The following is a 16,532-nucleotide window of genomic DNA, read 5'->3' as shown; positions in this document are numbered from 1 at the left end:
GTAAGACAGGGTTACTGGACAATAATTTATGCTCCCACCCCTTCTTTAAAAGGGGGAGGTGAAAGGAACAGATGAACAGCAGTAATTCAAAAGAATAATACCCTCAAAAGTCCCTTTGAGGCTGCTGGCCATGTTCCTTCATTAAAACATGCCTGCAACACAGTAACAGACTAGATGCTGCGGTTTTCCACAGCTCCTTCACCGCCAGGCTCTGAAACGTGGTTCTACTTGTCTTTTTGCTTCTAAAAATAGTGATTGATTTGTCCCCTCTTTTTACTTTCTTCACCAAATACGCACTTCCCATTAAACACTACACCTTTAGCCTTCTTTTCCACAGCTCTTCTTGACTGCAAACCAAATACACAGGAGCTGGCCCCATCCTAGCTCCCTACCCTCAGGAAGGCAACACTGAACTGTTTCTGCTACTTTATTTTAGCAGAAAGTAGCTTTTTCCTGAATTCACAACTAAAGCCAGCTTAAGATCCATAATCCTTCCAGGCAAGGCATATAGGCCTAAAGGGTAGCAGGAATTTTCAATGAAAAGTATGAAGGGGCCGGGCGCGGTGGCTCACGCCTATAATCCCAGCTCTATGGGAGGCCGAGGTGGGCGGATCGTTTGAGCTCAGGAGTTCGAGACCAGCCTGAGCAAGAGCGGGACCCCCGTCTCTACTAAAAATAGAAAGAAATGATTTGGACAGCTAAAAATATATATAGAAAAAATTAGCCAGGCATGGTGGCTCATGCCTGTAGTCCCAGCTACTCGGGAGGCTGAGGCAGGAGGATCGCTTGAGCCCAGGAGTTTGAGGTTGCTGTGAGCTAGGCTGACGCCACAGCACTCACTCTAGCCCTGGCAACAGAGTGAGACTCTGTCTCAGAAAAAAAAAAAAAAAAGTATGAAGAACCAAGAAGTAAAATAGTCAAAAGAAGACTGCCTCAGTGGTTTCCAATAGATCTAAGACAAAACTGAATAAATTGTGGGAAAATTTAGCCAAGAACTTTTGTTTTCTCTATTGTTGGTAAACCCCAGGTACTAACTTTCTCAGTTACAGATTTTTTCCCAAAGGAAAAAAGTGTGAGGGGCAGAGGTGGGGGGAGAGAATAGTCTGTTAATCAGGGGTATGATATTTGTAGGTTAAACAAATCACTGCAGAGGGTCTGGGATTGCCAGCTATTTGGTAAAAGGAAATAGGCAGAACCTAGTCTACAATGGAGAAAAAAATACCATTTTAAGGGGATATAAAGAGTAGTAGATTAAGTAGAGTTTAAGTTTTCAAAATGTATTGATAATGTTATAATAATCTTTTTAAAAAATATGTTTATAGGTACTCAAAGGAAATTTGATGTAGGTAGCTTGAAAAATTTTGCACAATGTGCTACAATCTAGAAGAATGACTTCTAAGTACAAAGTCTTCTTCTACTATTAGAAATCTAGCTTGCTCAAAAATGAGCTGGGAGAAAGATTTTAAATCTCTATCAGGTTTTGCTCTGGTTAAGATTGCTCAGTATTTCAAAAAGCAACTCCCCCTTTCTGCTATAACACCACTGCATAGTCCTGACTTGCCTTATTTGTCCTATAGTTCTTGTTCCTTTGCTGCTTACCCCCCTCCTCCAGCCCCCTCCACACTGCCTTTAGTTATTTATTTTTCCAAATCAAAAGCTGAGGCCTGAGGAGAACTGAAGGCAGCTGAAAGGATCTCCCACTCACCAGCATCTCAGAGGGTTTAATAAATGCAAACACAGGAAAAAAGTTAACATCTTTATTTTCATTAAGCTGTAACATATTTAGCATTCCTAATTCATAATAGAAATCACATACATTTTCACATTACAGCTATTACAAGGTATCTCAAAATATTCTTTATATTCATCACTACTTTGAAATTATGGTAGTTCCAGATCCACCACTAGGGCTTATTTTTTTTTTTTTGGAGACAGGGTCTCACTCTCACCCAGGCTGGAGTACAGTGGCATGATCACAACTCACTGTGACCTCATGCTCCTGGGCTCAAATGATCCCCGGCTTTAGCGTGCCAAGTAGCTAGGACTATAGGCAACAGTCCATCATGCTGGCTAGGTTTTTTTTCTGTTGTTTTTTTTTTTCTTTTTTGTAGAGAGAGAGTCTTGCTATATTGCCCAGACTGGTCTACAACTCCTGGGCTAAAGCAATCCTCCCGTCTCGGCCTCCCAAAGCACTGGGATTACAAGTGCTTTTACAAGGTGCCGTGCCCAGTACACTAGAACTTATTTAATGCATTAATAAAAAAATCACGTTATCAAATATTTTTCATACATTTTTGATAAGCATATTATAATATCATTAGTTTCCTTTATAATCCTATGTATTTTATTCGATGAATTTAAAAACATTACTCTAAGAAAGGGCTCACAGATTTCATCAAACTGCCAAAGGGGGTCCATGACACCAAAAAAATTAAGAATCCCTAACTAAACAACACTGTATTTCAGAGGAGGAGGACAAGCCAAAAGGGCCAAATTTTGAGAAGCAGGACACTGGCCTGGTTTTGGCTCTGATCACTCCCCTTGCTATTTCTAATACAATTCTTGTCTGTCTGGGGTCAGATAGGGAGAATAAAAGTTTACTGAAGCTTTCTGCCAAAGCAATTGTCAATTTAGCTATTGTTCTGAATATTCCTTACATTTTCTCTCATTTATTAAGAGTTAACACTTTAGAAATTCTCTGGATTAGTCTTTTTTTTTTTTTTTTGAGACAGAGTCTCACTTTGTTGCCCAGGCTAGAGTGAGTGCCGTGGCATCAGCCTAGCTCACAGCAACCTCAAACTCCTGGGCTTAAGGGATCCTACTGTCTCAGCCTCCCGAGTAGCTGGGACTACAGGCATGCGCCACCATGCCCGGCTAATTTTTTCTATATATATTTTTAGTTGGCCAGATAATTTATTTCTATTTTCAGTAGAGACGGGGTCTCGCTCAGGCTGGTCTCGAACTCCTAACCTCGAGCGATCCACCCGCCTCGGCCTCCCAGAGGGCTAGGTGGATTAGTCTTGAACTTCATGCTTAGGAAACTATCCCTTCTGAAAGCAATTTCTCAATTAAAACAGCTAAAATTATTAAGTGATAAAAATTTTGACCTTAGTAAAAATGCATTAAAATGGGTGAAGGGATCCAAAAAGGATTTCCTTTTAAAATTATTGCCCATTAAAAAATATAGCTCCCCCATTTTGTTTGTTTTTTGAGACAGGGTCTCACTCTGTTGTCTGGGATAGAGTGCAGTGGCATGATCATAGCTCACGGCAACCTCACAATCCTGGGCTCAAGCAATCCTCTTGCCTCAGCCTCCTAAGTAGCTAGGACTACAGGTGCATGCCACTGCACCTGGCTAATTTTTTCTATTTTTAGTAGAGACAAGGTTTCGCTCTTGCTCAGGCTGGTCTGGATCGTCTGACCTCAAGCAATCTTCCCACCTCAGGCTCCCAGAGTGCTAGGATTATAGGTGTGAGCCACATGAGGGCTCCCCCCTTTGTTAATACTCTTAATGAGTCTTCTTTTGTTCTTTGTTCTCATCTATGTCTAAGGTCTTGTCAAACAGCCAGTCACTTAGAGAGCACACTCACCCTAGTTGTAAGGTAAGTAATGATAATTTTCAATAAATGTGTTGCGACATCTTGCTGTCTCCAAGGCAGCAGAGGGCTTAGTACAAAATCAGGACACTTTCTTTCCCCTTGTTTATGCCAAAACCAATCTGTACCCATCTAGAGACCAAGATAATCTAGATGTGCACTATCCAATACGGTAGCCACTAGCCATACAAAGCTATTGAGCACTTGCAGTATAGTTTGTCTGAATTGAAATGTACTAAAATACACATTGGATTTCAGAGACTCAGTACAAAAGAAAATATAAAATATCTCATTAATAATTTTTATGTTGATTACATGTCAAAATGATTCTATGTTGGATATACTGGGACATATCTTTAAAATTAATTTCACTTGTTTAGTTTCACTTTTTCATGTGGCCACTAAAAAATTTAAAATTACGTATGTGACTCACATTTGTGGTTTGCATTATATTTCTTTTGGATAGCTCTAAACTAGATAATATGCTCAAAGATCTCTTGGGAATTCTAATCATGTGCCAATCTTGAATCTTTGCCCCCCAAATCACTTTCTTTAAATGCAATTTATACTACGTGGCAGTGGTTTTCAATCAAGGGCAACTTTCCCCCCCCCCACCCCAGGGGACATTTGGCAATATTTAGAGACATTTGTGCCTTTCACAGCTGGGGGGGTGCTACTGTCCCCTAGAGGATAGAGGCATGGGATGCTGATAAATATCATATAATGCACAGTACAGTCTCCCAAAACAAAGAATTATCCAACTGAAAATGTCAATTATTGTCTCTGTTGAGAAGCCCAGCTACAGAGTAACAGGGAAAGAGAGAAAGAAATAAGAAAAAAGTCTGTTTTTTAGTTTCCCTTGCCAAACTGCCAAAACATGTTTTTGGACCTAACTAAAACTTGGAAGGAAAAAAGCACAGGCAGAAAACTTTTTAATCTCATTTTATAAAATGGCTGATGTACTACAGATCTGCAAATCCTTAGGACAGAGAAATTAAGAGGATGGAGACAGAAGGCACTATAATTGGGAGAATAGATTAAATGGAATTCTCATGCATTGCCTTGTTAGTAACAAAGAGATAATACAGAAGAAGCTAATCAAAACAATTTTGGCTACTTCTGATTTTCATTCCCTAATAGAGAAAAAAAACATATCAAGAAGGGAGGTTTTCACTGGGCACAGTGGCTCACACCTGTAATCCTAGCCCTCTGGGAGGCCGAGGCAGGTGGACTGTTTGAGCTCAGGAGTTGAAGACCAGCCTGAGCAAGAGTGAGACCCCGTCTCTACTAAAAATAGAAAGAAATTAGCTGGACAACTAAAAATATATATAGAAAAAATTAGCTGGGTATGGTGGCGCATGCCTGTAGTCCTAGCTACTCAGGAGGCTGAGGCAGTATAGGATTGCTTGAGCCCAGGAGTTTGAGGTTGCTGTGAGCTAGGCTGACGCCATGGCACTCTAGCCTGGGCAACAGAGTGAGACTCTGTCTCAAAAAAAAAAAAAAAAAGAAAGGAGCTTTTCTTAGTTTAAAAAATGTTAGGAAGCATAACCCAGGAGTGATAGCTCATGCCTGTAGTCCCAGCGTTCTGGAAGGCCAAGGCGGGAGGATCGCTTGAGGCCAGGAGTTTGAGACCAGCCTGGGCCACAGTGAGACCTTGTCTTCAAAAAAAAAAAAATTAGCTGGTTGTGATGGCACGTGTCTACTTGGGAGGCTGAGCCAGGAGGACTGCTTGAGCACAGGAGTTTGAGGTTACAGTGAGCTATAATGATGCCACTGTACTCCAGGATGGGTGGCAGAAAAGAGACCCTGTCTCTAAAAAAATAAAATAAATTAAAAAGGACATGGAATGACAGGACTATGAGGAAGTCAATCTGAAAACTGGTATTAGTTGCTGAATGGACAAGGAAAGTATAGTTTCTTATTAACAATTAATTTTCCATGGGAACTAGGCTTGAGCCTGTAGTCCCAGCTATTCAGGAGGCTGAGGCAGTAGGACTACTTGAGGGGAGGAGCTGGAGATCAGCCTGGGCAATATAGTGAGACTCCGTTTATTTAAAAAAAATGTTTGTCCATGAAACATCTCTGGTAAAAACCCTTTCCATTTCTAGAAAGTTCCACTGTCACTCATACTTCTGCAGTAGGAGAATCTGGAATCCTTCCTCCAGGAAGCTGACAAAATGAACAGAACTAAGTAAAGAGTTAGGAATGGCCTGAAGAACAAAGATGGTGGGAACTATAAATAAGGAATAAATCTCAATGAATGAAATCTTAAGATTTTTAATTTTTTAAGATTGAGGTACAACATAAATAAAATGTACAAATCTTAAGTGTACACCTCAATGATTCTTTTTTTTTTTTTTTTTTTGGAGACAGAGTCTCGCTCTGTTGCCCAGGCTAGAGTGCCATGGCGTCAGCCTAGCTCACAGCAACCTCAAACTCCTGGGCTCAAGCAATCCTCCTGCCTCAGCCTCCCGAGTAGCTGGGACTACAGGCATGTACCACCATGCCCGGCTAATTTTTTCTATATACACACACACACACACACACACACACACACACACACACACACATATGTTTTTAGCTGTCCGTATAATTTCTTTTCTATTTTTAGTAGAGACAGGGTTTTGCTCTTGCTGAGGCTGGTCTCGAACTCCTGAGCCCAAACAATCCGACCGCCTCAGCCTCCCAGAGTGCTAGGATTACAGGCGCGAGCCACCTAGCCCGGCCAATGATTCTTATATTATAGTATATACCTGTGTAATCATCACCCAGATCAAGATACAAAACATTGCAGACACCCCAGAAGTCTCCCTCACACCCCTCTTTTCTTAACATTTGAAATGAAATAATTATATAAAACAGTATAGTACTTGGCGTGCAGCATATAATCTCATTAGGTATTATAGTAAAAAAGTAACTTTTCTTTGCAGATGTTTAGAGATACAGTAGTTCTTTTCCTAATCTCATTTAGCCTAGTCTCTTGGAAGTATTTTGAAACAGCAGCACTGAACAGAACTGAAAAGCAGCTCAGGGCAAATAAAAGCTCAGGACAAACTAAAACTAAATTTTTGCCATTTGACTTTGAGCCAGGCACAAGCATATGGGCATTAAGAACCGTTTTAAGCTAAATCCTTGGTAAAGCATTGTGACCAGTAAAATTTCTGTGCAATATGTACTCAATTCCTAGCCAGATTCATTCCTCAAATGTTGTTTTTGGCCACCACAGCTCCAGTTTTTGTGTGGATTTGCCTCACATTTTAAAACACTCTTATATCCTGATCTATGATGAATTCATGTCCCTTTCATTGTTTGTCTCAAAAAAAAAAAAGAGTCTCACTCTGTTGCCCAGGCTAGAGTGCCATGGCGTCAGCCTAGCTCACAGCAACCTCAAACTCCTGGGCTCAAGCAATCCTCCTGCCTCAGCCTCCCGAGTAGCTGGGACTACAGGCATATGCCACCATGCCTGGCTAATTTTTTCTATATATTTTTAGTTGTCCATATAGAGACGGGGTCTCGCTCTTGCTCAGGCTGGTCTCGAACTCTGAGCTCAAATAATCCACCCTCCTTGGCCTCCCAGAGTGCTAGGATTACAGGCGTGAGCCATGGCATCCAGCCCCTTTCATTGTTTTAGAATAGTAGTAGATTGGGGGAAGGGGACAAGCAGAACTCTTTAGTTATTAGGAAATGAGCCCTGAATGCCTAAACTATCAAAACACAATGTAAGGAATTACATTTATATTTGTGATAGTCTGAAAATTCATTTATGCTGAAAACTACTCCTCTCTCCAAAGTTTCTGGGTTTCACAGTGCTTCTTGGACAGAACAGCTTTCTATTATTACAGTGTCTATACTGGGCACATTTTGAGAAAGAAGATAGTACGAAAAAGTCATAGAAAATCCAAGAAACTATGGGGAGCAAGCTCTAGAATATAGTGATACTGGTGTTGAGCAGGTAGTTGAAAGAATAACTGACCTTTTTTGGACACTATTTAATCACTTCAATTGATCACATACTCTGAAAGAAACTGGAAGATTTGCAACAGTCTTGACAAAGCATCTCTCACTTCAGTGCTTCTATTTACAGTGCATTTAAGTTTGGGAAAGTAGGGAAAGGAAGAAGAAGGGAAAGGAATAAGTACACACACATACCTCAAAGCCAACATAACTTTCATTTCTACCTTAGTCAATCCTAGGCTTCTGCTCTCTACTTCAAGATGCTGCTGTTTACTAAGTGAGTCACACATCCTGCTTTGAATGCTTCGTGGCTCTTGAATGAATCATTTCAAAGTACAGGATTGTTCAACAACAACAAAAAAATACAACCACAGCAGTAGTAGTTCATATGCTGCATGTGTGAGCAAGGTACTTTATAGAGGAAAAATAAGAACAGGGAACTTTTCCCCAAAATACTCTAAGAGAAAATGTTGTCAGGGAAATGAAGGTGGAGCAAAAACTCCACCAAATTGTACCTAAGGTAAATTCATTTGTGTATGGATTGAGGAATTTTCTGTTTTGGGAAGGCTGTTTGAATATCTTTTTTTTTTTTTGAGACAGAGTCTCACTCTGTTGCCCAGGCTAGAGTGCCATGGCGTCAGCCTAGCTCACAGCAACCTCAAACTCCTGGGCTCAAGCAATCCTTCTGTCTCAGCCTCCCGAGTAGCTGTGACTACAGGCATGTACCACCAGACCCGGCTAATTTTTTCTATATATTTTTAGTTGTCCAGCTGATTTCTTTCTATTTTTAGTAGAGACGGGGTCTCGCTCTTGCTCAGGCTGGTCTCAAACTCCTGAGCTCAAGCGATCTGCCTGCCTTGGCCTCCCAGAGTGCTAGGATTACAGGCGTGAGCCACTGAGCCTGGCCCTGTTTGAATATCTTAAAGAGAAGATTCTGGCAGCTGAACAAATTAATCCATTGCCTTAAAAAAAAGGAATTTTGAGAGCAAAGACATTATTTGGTCTAGCAGCCACACTGCTGTTAGAAAACCCATAGTTTCTCAGGTTTTCTATGCTTTTTTCATACTACTTTCTTTCTCAAAATATGCCTTAGATACTGTAATAAAAGAAAGCTGTTCTGTCCGTGAAGCACTGCCAAACCCAAGAGCTCAAGAGCAAGAATCTCTTTGCTTGTGGACATATCCCAAACAGCTAGAACTGTATCTGTATGTAGTAGGTTCATAATAAATATTAGCTGAATAAATGCCAACTAGCACATCTCACTAAAGTGCTACAAAGCATCCCCAACCCACAAAGCTATTGCTCAATGGTGGGAGAATTTTCATTATTCATATCCAAAAGGATAGTTGGTATCTTAAACACCAACTCTTTCCTATGGAACCAGAGACTGGGCCCAGTCAGGACCAAGAATACCCTCCCCTCACGTGAGGAGATTAGAATAAGAAACTAATAGTGTTTCAAAAATTATAACAGGAAAAAGCTAAGATGGCAGCAAGGGGGATTTAAATCATTAGAAAAAATTTCTTGACTCTGGGGGTGGGGTGGGGTTTGAAATCATTCCCAAAGATTTTAAACATATATAAAATGCATCATTGGATGGGCACGGTGGCTCAAGCCTGTAATCCTAGCACTCTGGGAGGCCGAGGCGGGTGGATCACTTGAGCTCAGGAGTTCGAGACCAGCCTGAGCAAGAGTGAGACCCCATCTCTACTAAAAATAGAAAGAAATTATATGAACAACTAAAAATATATATAGAAAAAATTAGTCAGGCATGGTGGTGCATGCCTGTAGTCTAAGCTACTTGGGAGGCTGAGGCAGGAGGATTGCTTGAGCCCAGGAATTTGAGGTTGCTGTGAGCTAGGCTGACACCATGGCACTCTAGCCTGGGTAACAGGCTGAGACTCTGTCTCAATAAATAAATAAATAAATAAATAAATAAAATAAAATGCATCATCTTTCTGGTCCTCTTGTATGTTTGTGACTTTATTTTTTCCTATTCTTCTACTAACACTTTTGACCCAGGTTAGTCTCTTACTGATCTGTAAAGTCTACTTGTTTTCAATTTTGTGCCTAAACACATGTCCCCCTATTTCCTGACATGCCTTCCTCTCTCCCTTGCTTTTCTAAATTCTATCATTTTTCAAGGTTTTTGAAAGCATCTCTAATGACTAATCTTCAGTGGTCTATCTTTCCTTAGTCTGCATAGTACCATCATAGGATTCAGAATTTTAGTCTATATGGTCTCATAGCTTTATCGTTTTAAGGTAGACTGTACACCACTAGAGAATTAAAAATCTGTCCTACATTTATTCTTTAACCTCCGTACCTGCCCCATCTCTGGGCTTGGCCCAGTGTGAGCACAGATGTTCAATAAATTCTTGCTTCAGTGATTGGGTAAAATTTTATATAGTGGTATGAGCGTAACTGTTGAAAAACCTTAGCACTCTTGGATTCCAAACCTTTAACAGGGCACACTTTCAGAAAGATCTGATGGCTTTCCAACTCCATTTCTAAAGTAAATTTCATCATACAAATAAATGAGAATGGGTGTACCATCATCCCTATTTTGTTTGACACCAGATCCCCTGTATTACAGAAAGGTACCTAAGACAATTCAATATGCTACAGTTACACTGCTTTTGTATGAAAGGATACCAGTGCCATGTCTTTGTGGGTCAATTCACTTTCTTAGGGTATGTGACTTCATCACTGAATTTTATTTTATTACCAACTAAAATGCCCTGTGTAAAAAATATCAACTTATAAATAGCATCCTTTTAAGTTCTTTCTTCATTCTCCAAACCACTAGTGGTAATTTTAACAATATTCTTTTGAGCATTTTCTTTCAGGATCCCAATTACTTGAATTTTATAGGCAGAAAATCAGCATCCCATAGGTGTCAAGCAGAGTCAAGAATTGGATTCCTCCTTTAATAAAGTGTACCCTGGGGCTGGGCACTTTGAGAGGCCTAGGCGGGAGGATTGCCTGAGGCCAGGAGTTTGAGACCAGACTGGGAAACATAGGTAGGCCCTGTCTCTACAACATATACAAAAAATTAGCCACTTGAGCCCAGGAGTTTGAAGCTGCAGTGAGCTGTGATCGTGCCACTGCACTCCAGCCTGTGCAAGAGAGAGAGACGTGGTCTCTAAAAAAATTAAAATAAAAAGAAATAAAGTACACCCTTCAGTATCTGACAAGAGTAAAAGATATGTTATAATCAAGTCAATAAGGCAGTGAGAGGGGAACAGAAAAAGAATTAAATTAAAGCCATAGTTAACACTGAAATTGTTGGGTCTTCATGATTATGATCAAGGATTAATATTAATGCATTATTTTACATCATGCAGACCAAGGGTATAACCATTCCTCTAAGTAGCATAAGTTTTAAGTACTCAGCCATACCTCCTAACTTGTTTCTATTTTGGTTCCTTGTTCCATCCTCCTGTTTATGACAAATGTGAAAATTCATGAGCCCCATGGGTGGTTTCTTGTGCCAAGTAAGTTGCAGATGCCCAATAAATCACAGCAAAAAGGAAACGGAGCTCCAAAGGTCATATAGGCCAACTCCAACAGGGATTGGGCAATGTAGGAAAGAGGGTGGTAAATATAATTTCTTATCAGTTTAGGTTAGAAAAGGTTAAGTTTCTTTGTCTTTAAATGTTGCTTATTTGATGGGATTGAGAATTATAATTTTACCATAGGTTTAAATTTTAGTCAAGTCCTGGTCATCTCAACTTCTGCTATGTGATTCAAGTATCACAGTACAGTAGTAAGTATAATTCTTTTATCTTTCTTCTCTCTTTTTAATAATTTCTCTTATGACTTTTTTTTAGTAAAGCCATAAATTAAATTCTGTCTTCAATGGCTTTTTTTTTTTTTTTTTTTGAGACGGAGTCTTGCTCTGCTGCCCAGGCTAGAGTGCCATGGCGTCAGCCTAGCTCACAGCAACCTCATACTCCTGGGCTCAAGTGATCCTCTTGCTTCAGCCTCCCAAGTAGATGGGACTACAGGCATGCGCCATCACACCCACCTAATTTTTTCTATTTTTAGTTGTCCAGCTAATTCCTTTCTATTTTTAGTAGAGTTGGGCTCTTGCTGAGGCTGGTCTCCAACGCCTGACCTCAAGCGATCCTTCCGCCTCGGCCTCCCAGAGTGCTAGGATTACAGGCCTGAGCCACCACGCCAGCCCTGTCTTCAATGACTTTAAAACTAAAAATCTGTATGGGTTGTCAAGTCTCTGGTCCTGAAAACATTGTTGTCAGTTAATGCCCTGCTTAACTGGATAGCTTGGGGGTAAGGGGTGATAGTGAGGCAGAGAAAGGGAAGAGGCAATAGGTTTGAGGAACACACAATTGCTTTCTTAACCCAACTCCCATTTTCAACCATTCTTTCTTGCTTGCCTCCCACTATAAAGGCTGAAAAGCCAGATATTCATTTTTCTAGCCACTTATGCACACCTGTCACACAGTTCGGGCCAATGAGACACTGAAATCCACTGGGGGAGGGGTGGAGGACAGAAATTCTGGGAAAGCTTTTGTTTCCTTACAAAAGGGAAAACTAGAAGAGGAGGGTTCCTGGTGCTATCCCTTCTTTCTTTCTCATCACCCCCACGCCCCCATAGTGAGGCAACAAGCATGAAGACTACATGGTAAAAGCTAAAACTGGTGCAGCAGAGAGGTAGAAAGAATCTAGGTCCTTGATAAACTTGCTTAACAGCTAAAACAGTCCTAATTCTGGACTTCTTGTGTTACAAGTGTTCACATAGTTTTAAGCTACTATTAGGTACTTGCAGCTGAAACCATTCCTATTCAATACATGATGATTTTTAGGATGTATAGATTCTTCTTCATTTTCTATCTAAGGAACTTGGAAATGGAATATGCAAGAAAGTACCTTATTCTATATCTTCATGAATATTTATCAATTGTACCCTAATGCAGAATTCTTTTTTTTTTCACTTAGTATACCAAATAAATTACTCTACCTCATCATCATCTATTGCCTGAAGATTACTTAGAAACAACAGCTATACACTTTTTGGACTTTGGGGAAGAACAAAATGGTAAGAGAGAGGCACCTGATGATGATGCTCTGAAAACCGAGGCAGTTAAAGATCATTCTTCACTAAAGAATGGAGTTTTCGTTAGAGCCACATCTCTTCTTATTTCTGGCCACCCCTCTCCAGCAATACCTAATGTCTGGCTCTTTATTAAACTCCAGGGCACTCTTGGGAACTATGCTTAAGAATTAACAAGGACAGATCCATTATCTTTCCTTAGATGGCAGCTACTTACTTGGATGGATTAAATGCTCAACAAACTTTTAAAGGACCAGTGCCTAGGAGCAGAGAAATCCCAGCAGCAATTCAGCCAAGCCTGGTCCTATGTCAGTTACATGGCTAATTGCTTTCTCCATAGCTCTTGCATAATGGTAGACCTCTTAGTATTCTTCTTTCCAGATGTAGCCACTTAGCTGGGGTACCATTAAAGTACCCAAAGGGATAACTTCAACTCTTTTTTTTTTTTTGAGATAGAGTCTCACTCTGTCACCTAGGCTGTCAGCCTAGCTCACAGCAACCTCAAATTCCTGGGCTTGCTTAAGCGATCCTCCTGCTTCAGCCTCCCAGTAGCTGGGACTACAGGCACGTGCCACCATGCCCAGCTAATTTTTTTCTATTTTTAGTAGAGACGGGGTCTCACTCTTGCTCAGGCTGGTCTCAAACTCCTGACTTCAAGCGATCCTCCTGCCTTGGCCTCCCAGAGTGCTAGGATTACAGGCATGAGCCACCATGCCCAGCCAACTTTAGTTCTTAACAAAGCAAGGAAAGCTTATTTTTTAATCAAAATAATTATCACATAGCCCTATTAAGTTCTTGTTGACATTACAAGTTTACATTTTTCAATCTCATCTCTCTTCTCAAATTCTTATTAGGATGTTATGAGGTACAAAGTCCTTGAAAAACATTTCAAATACTTTTATGTTCTAATTTGCTACACAGTCAGTATTGAAATCCCTGGATCTCACAAATGGGTGGGAAGGACAAAGATGCTGTGGGAAAAGTGTGGACCTTAACCATGAAATTTAGGAAAATCTATGACACTGTGTTTTGGCTTGAGCTGCTGAAAATTTCATTGTTGAAAAACAATACTGTAAACACTCCTGGATAATATAGGAATTTCTGAATGCTTACAATGAGCTGAGCAAAGCATATACAAGTCAGTATAGCGCCTGTAATAACCAAAACTCTGCCCTGGTCTTTAAGGCTTTATATAGTTTAGTACTGTAACAGTCAAGCCAAAAGAAAATATAAAGCCGGAGAAAGAGAGAGCGTGCAAGCAAGAACGAGAGAGCATGCATGCGTGCTTAGTCTGGTGCAAGCTTACAAGGAGATCACACACACACTCACTTCACAATAATTTCAAAATACAGCAGTAAGCTTTTGTTTTAAACACGCTATCAAAGCCTAAGTGCCCAGAGACTCAGTAACCACAGAAGAGGTTGCAGGCTGGTAAAGAAACAGGCAAACACAAAGGCTCAAATAGTTTGGCAGGTCTCTTGAATAAACCACAAACTAGTAGGGTGCTCTGATTCCGTCTTGCCACATTAATTTAATGCAGAAAAACCTTCTTACTCTGACTTGTTGACATATTCAGCTGGCTGAAAGTTTTGGTGATCTACCTTTATTTTTATAAAACCAAGCAAATGAGAAACTCCTTCAATTTTGAATGCTTGCTTTTTAGCCAAAAGAGAGATTTTTTAGAATGTTGGTCACTGGCTAGAGGTCCGCATTAAAAGAAGGCAGGCAGGCAGGCAGGGAAAAAGAATGGAATCTATGCTGCCTAATGGTAACACTTATCCACATACTTCTCACAGCCACAGCGTTCCAGTACAGCAGAACATCAGCCACTGGGAAGGCTATCCTGCTCCATCTCATCTCCTGCTGCTCTCCATCACAGTATCAAGCTACCTGAGTTTTCTGAGAACATATCATGCTGTTTCATTCTTTTGTGTCTGCTATTCTCTTCTGTATGGAATGTTTTTCTCCACCTGGCAAATTTCTATCTATCATTCAAAACCTGTTAAAGCATCATTTCTTCATGGAGCCTTCTCTGATGTCTACCAGACCTCTTATTACTTGCAAATATTTACATTATTACATTTATATTATAAGTACTTACATTTTTGTGTGTCTGACTCCCTCAAAAGACAGTGAATACTTGGATGTCTTACACATCTTTCTTTCACTAGTACCTATAGCATGGTGTTTAGCATACTATAGATCTTCAAATATTTTTTGTTGAATTGAACCCACAAAAGCTAATGAGTATGAATGAATTGAGAAAATTATTCATGGGCTAGTTTCTGGAAACTTATCCCCAGGCTTCTTCAAGGTTAGAGATACCTGGCAGAATATATGAAGAATAAAATGAATGCCTTGTGTGCATTAAGTCTTTCACCAGAGACATATTCAATTTTTGATTATGATCTAATATGATAACAAATTGTTCCAATTGTATAGAAACTCCCACCCTATTATATCATAATGTAGACAAACCAGGAGGTGCTAATGGGATCCTAATAACGTTTATATCACATTATAACAGCTTCATCTGTTAGGGGAAGAGAGAAAAGAAAGGATAAACACAAAGGCCATTAAACATACTGATGGGTGTCAGGCAGGTACGAAGACAACTTTGGAATTTCTAGTACTCACCTGTAGGTAACAACTCACTACAGTATAGCAAATTGCAGATTTCAACCATAGTGTGGTATGCTGATAATGGCTCCTGTATTAGCTTGCTAGAGCTGCCCTGACAAAATACCAAACACCAGGTAGTTTAAACAACAGAATTTTATTATCTGACAGCTCTGAAGGCCAGAAGTCTGAAATCAAGGTGTTAGCAGGGTTGGTTCCTTCTGAATGATGTCACAGAGAACCCGTTTCATGCCTGTCTCCTAGCTTCTGGTAGTGTGCTGGCAATCTTTAGCATAAATTGGCTTGTGGCAGCATAAACCCAGTGTTTAGGCCATGCACGGTGGCTCACGCCTGTAATCCTAGCACTCTGGGAGGCCAAGGTGGGAGGATCGCTTGAGCTCAGGAGTTCGAGACCAGGCTGAGCAAGAGTGAGACCCTGTCTCTACTAAAAATAGAAATTAGCTGGACAACTAAAAATATATAGAAAAAAATTAGCAGGGCATGGTGGCGCATGCCTGTAGTCTCAGCTACTCGGAAGGCTGTGGCAGAAGGATTGCTTGAACCCAGGAGTTTGAGGTTGCTGTAAGCTAGGCTGATGCCACGGCACTTTAGCCTGGGCAACAGAGCAAGACTCTGTCTCAAATAAATAAATAAATAAATCCAATGTTTACATGGTGTTCTCCCTGTAGGCATGTCTGTATCCAACTTCCTCCTTTTATAGGATACCAGTCATATTGGATTAGGGACCCACTCTACTCCAGTATGACCTCATATTAACTACTTACATCTGCAACAACCCTATTTCCAAATAAGGTCGCATTCTTTTTGAGACAGGGTCTTGTTCTGTCTGTCACCCAGGCTAGAGTGCAATGGTTTGATCAAAACTCACTGTAACCTCAAACTGCTGGGCTCAAGTGATCCTCCCACTTCAGACTCCCAAGTAGCTGGGACTACAGTTGTACACCACCACCCCTGGCTAATTTTTTTTATTTTTTGTAGAGACAGGGTCTCGCCACGTTGCCCAAGCTGCTCTCAAATTCCTGGGCTCCAGCGGTCCTCCCATCTCAGCCTTCCAAGAAGGTGGGACTACAGACATCCCCGGCTAATTCTGTTCTCCTTAATGATGCCTTGATATAGGCTAGGACAGTGTTTTTCAAACTGGGACATGATCTATCAGTGGGTAATGAAATCAACTTAGTTGTTTGTAACCAGCATTTTACTTTTGTTTCTTTTTTTTTTCCAGGCTAAAAGAATACAAGAGATTGTAACCAGCATTTTAAAAAAGA

The 16,532-nt window shown here is 40.5% G+C and overlaps 1 protein-coding gene across 4 annotated transcripts in view; it reads right to left on the bottom strand.

Annotated features, from left to right (window-relative positions):
* Window positions 1-16,532, bottom strand: part of ATF7 (activating transcription factor 7) — an 89,825-nt gene that overhangs the window by 30,666 nt on the left and 42,627 nt on the right. The gene's annotated exons all lie outside the window — the stretch shown is intronic.

This window comes from Lemur catta, chromosome 6 (assembly GCF_020740605.2).
Source record: "Lemur catta isolate mLemCat1 chromosome 6, mLemCat1.pri, whole genome shotgun sequence".
Lineage (NCBI taxonomy): Eukaryota > Metazoa > Chordata > Mammalia > Primates > Lemuridae > Lemur > Lemur catta.
This window is presented reverse-complemented; position numbering and strand designations above follow the sequence as displayed.